This window comes from Zingiber officinale, chromosome 5B (assembly GCF_018446385.1).
Source record: "Zingiber officinale cultivar Zhangliang chromosome 5B, Zo_v1.1, whole genome shotgun sequence".
Classification (NCBI taxonomy): domain Eukaryota; kingdom Viridiplantae; phylum Streptophyta; class Magnoliopsida; order Zingiberales; family Zingiberaceae; genus Zingiber; species Zingiber officinale.
This window is the reverse complement of record NC_055995.1, coordinates 83,156,199-83,159,878: the sequence shown is the minus strand read 5'-3', so window position 1 is coordinate 83,159,878 and position 3,680 is coordinate 83,156,199. Positions and strand designations below refer to the sequence as shown.

General features: G+C 39.9%; 1 long non-coding RNA gene across 1 annotated transcript; it reads left to right on the top strand.

Moving 5' to 3' along the window:
• Positions 1 to 359: 359 nt before the first annotated feature.
• On the top strand, positions 360 to 1,777 carry LOC121987560. Its single transcript, XR_006113658.1, has 3 exons — positions 360 to 536; positions 769 to 901; positions 1,640 to 1,777. It is a non-coding gene; the product is annotated as an uncharacterized LOC121987560 (long non-coding RNA).
• Positions 1,778 to 3,680: the final 1,903 nt, after the last annotated feature.

The following is a 3,680-nucleotide window of genomic DNA, read 5'->3' as shown; positions in this document are numbered from 1 at the left end:
GGCGAGTTAGTGTTTATACATTGTTCTTGTCTTTCTACTTGTATTCCTTGTATTCTAGTCTGCTGTTGCAAACGTTTGTGGCGAGGTTTCTCCACCCACAAGGAGTATATTGTATTAGCCGGTTTTCCGGGGGCTCATCCACCGACGGATTGATAGGGCTCGTCCACCTCACGGACACGCCGAGGAGTAGGAGTTCATCTCCGAACCTCGTTACATCCTTGCGTTTGAGGTTTGCTTTCTTCTTCTTAGTTTCTTCCTTGTATTTCCGCTGCAACTAACCTAATCGTAGGAAGAAACGCGAAAGATTGGGGTCGGCTATTCACACCCCCTCTCTAGCCGTACGAAGATCCTAACAGCACCCTCCTCACTTGAAGTCTCTTCAGGCCGATTCTCTACCGCGCGTGCCAACCCTAAGCCTCCTCTCTTTGGTGAAGCCCTCTCTCCGGCGAAGCCCTGCCCGACCAAGCCCTCTCCACCGAATTGAACATCTTCCTCGGGATTTTTTTTGGCGCTCTTGCAACTCTTGTCTTTCTCAGGTTGGATATCTTTTTTGGTGATCTTGTAATCCTTGTTTTTTTGTTCCACCGAGAGTTCTGATGTCTGAAAGAATCCGTTCAAGAACAGCCCACAACTGGTTCTCCTGGGACCTCCACAACTAGTTCTTCCACCCCAAGAACAACCCTCTGTTCCCAAAACCTGCGAGTGTATTATCTTTTGATAGTCTTGATTCAGTGAGTTTATTTATTTATTTTACTCTGTGCTCATCAGGTCGTTCTCTATGATCGAGTGCGTTTTGGGACACTATCTATTGCGGAAGATTCAAATGTTTAAATTTTTGGGTTGGAAGGGCATGATGTCGAGTGGAGAAGTCAAGAAGGTATCTCGTCAGGATATACAACTAGTAAGGATGCTTTTGAATTTATTGTTAGTAGTGAATTTATTGTGATGCTCATAAAGTAAGAATTACATTCAAGTTAAACTGGAATGAAAGCTAACCGAGGGTGGGAAGAAAGAATTAAAAAAAATGTTGAAGATGTTATCATCCAATTTCAGTTGCCTTCAATTAGATCTGTACGTCAGTTTTGGTCCTATGTTGTATAAAAAGATCATATGTGCTTTGATACTTCAATTGGTTTATTGATTTACAAATTTGGTGCATAACCATCCATGTTTATATATGTTTGCTCCATCCTTATCTCTAGTTGCAGAATAGTTTAGGTCAACCTTGTTTATGTAATTCATGTGTAGGATATAGGTGTCCAATGCTTTATTTTTGAAAAGTTTTTTTAAATGGTCAATGGAGGTGCCAAATTAAAAAAAAAGATATAATAGGGATCGGCTCATTAATAGAGTCATTTTGATAATGATTATAAACTCTAGAGGAAATAACAATTTTTCTGTACTATTTCTTTATTTGTAATCCATTACCTTTCTTGTAGATCAATTTCATGCTTCTTCATTGTGAAAGGGCTGCAGTATTATTCTTAGTCCATCTTCCGGATAACTACTTGCATGTGAAATACTCAATTTTTTTCACCAGTGCTCATATTTATTTGTATCTATAAGTTGCATTTACTCTTGGTAGCTACCATCTCCAGCACTTCCACAATGATTATGAGTGAGCTTTTACGTGTTGCAGGTTTCTGAAAGCTAGAAAATTTGATCGTGAGCAAGCAACTCTTATGTGGGCCCTCATATGCTTCAGTGGAGAAAGGAATTTGGAGTAGAAATAATTTTAAAAATACGTATTTTATTGTCTCTGTGAACTTTAGGAATTTGGCTGCTTTGTAAAAGTATAGAAGGTTAGTGAGTGTCCCTCCCTATCAAAATATTTTTTTGTTATGTTATCAAGGTGTTTCTAACTCCCCTTGTTTCATAATAAGAAAATTATTGTTTGATTCTTTTCAGACACATGAATCAGTGGTTGATTATCTAATGCTAACTTATGTCATTTGATTTTTGTAGGAGTTGTCTCATGAATGTTAGCTTGTGAGAATCGAGTGGCCTATTAATGTTGGGACTATTTTATGTATTCCAATGCAAGAGAGTTAGAAGAATCAACGCAGCAATCAGAAATCAGTGTGGACTTTGAACTACTTGCACTACTTCAAAGAGACATAGGAGAGGAAAGACTTGCTACTCATAATCTTTTTTTTACCTTATCAACCTGTAACACAATTATTTCTATTGGAATGAAAAATTATATGATATTTATTTATTTTTATATACCTGTAACACAGTTATTCCTTTAGTGATAATTGTACAATATTAATAATTATATGTGTGATATTTTTTTTATTTTATGTACAATTAACTGCAGCGCGCGGTTGTGCGCTGCGGCAGCGCGCGACCGCACGCTGCGAATGCAATTTACCGCAGCGCGCGACCGCGCGCTGCGAATGTGTTATGACTTTTAACAGCATGGAGTTGTGCAGCATGCGATGCACGCTGCGAATAGCATAAATGCACGCTGCGGAAAGTCATTTTTGTTGTAGTGAGTTTAGGTTGAGGTTTGGTTTCAATTGAAGTTTTTGAACCTCAAAACTTCTAAATTTGGGGTTCCTAAAGATTTAGGGATTCCAAGTCATTGTTGGTACAATGACAGAAGGTTGAAGCATGCCTTTAGGGGAAGTTACTCTTTAAGGACATGAAAATTAATTTTTCATACACCTTGGAAGGTGGTTAACCTTCCTTAGCGTAAATGCTCAAGGTTGAGCATTTAAACACAATGGAGAGTGGATATCTTCATTGTTTAGTTGGTTAATGCTCAAGGGTGAGCATTGGAGATAATGAAGGGTATGAGACCTTCATTGTGGTGTTGTGAACAACGAGTGAAGTTGTGAACAACGGTGAGTAACTCTTTAGGGGGAGAGTTCTTTTTGATGTGTGCCAATAGGGGAAGAATGTAGGGTTTAAGTTAGACATTCTTTACCTAAAGAGGGAGTTTGCCCTCTAGGAAAGGGAGAGAATGAAGGAAACCCTCATTCATACTTTGGCATGAAAGGAAGTTGAGCTTATGGGATTAGCCTAATTTAAAGGTATTGTCAAACATCAAAAAGGGAGAGATTATTGGTGCAATATCCCATGGGTCAAGGTTGACCAGGTTGACTAGGCTTGAGTTGGCTCAAGCTTGAGTCATAATGTTTGGGTTTCGATGTTTGACAATACATGGAGATTACGAATGCAATCATCCATTTGGGGAGATTGTTGGTGCAATTCTCCTCTAGTCAGAGTTTGACCTATTAGATGTGAAGAAGAGTCAAATAGGTCAAGGCTGACCAGATACTTGTCTGGGAAAGTCCTAACTGGAGGTTAGGAAATTGAAAAATCCTAGTGACTGAAGCTAGGTGAAAGTTCTAGTAAGTGAAGCCAGGCATGTGAAAGTCCCGGTGAGTGAAGTCGGGCAGTGGGAAAATCCTGGTGAGTGAAGCTAGGTAAAAATCCTAGTGAGTGAAGCTAGGTGAAAGTCCTGGTGAGTGAAGCCAGGCAGATGGGAAGTCCTAGTGAGTGAAGCTAGGCAGATGAAAAGTCCTGGTGAGTGAAGCCAAGCACGTGAAAATCCAGGTGGGTCAAGGTTGACCAGACACCTGGTATTAGAAAGTCCAAGTAGGTCAAAGGATTGACCGGATACTTGGCACGAGAAAATCCAGATGGGTCAAGGGTGACAGGACATCTGGTGG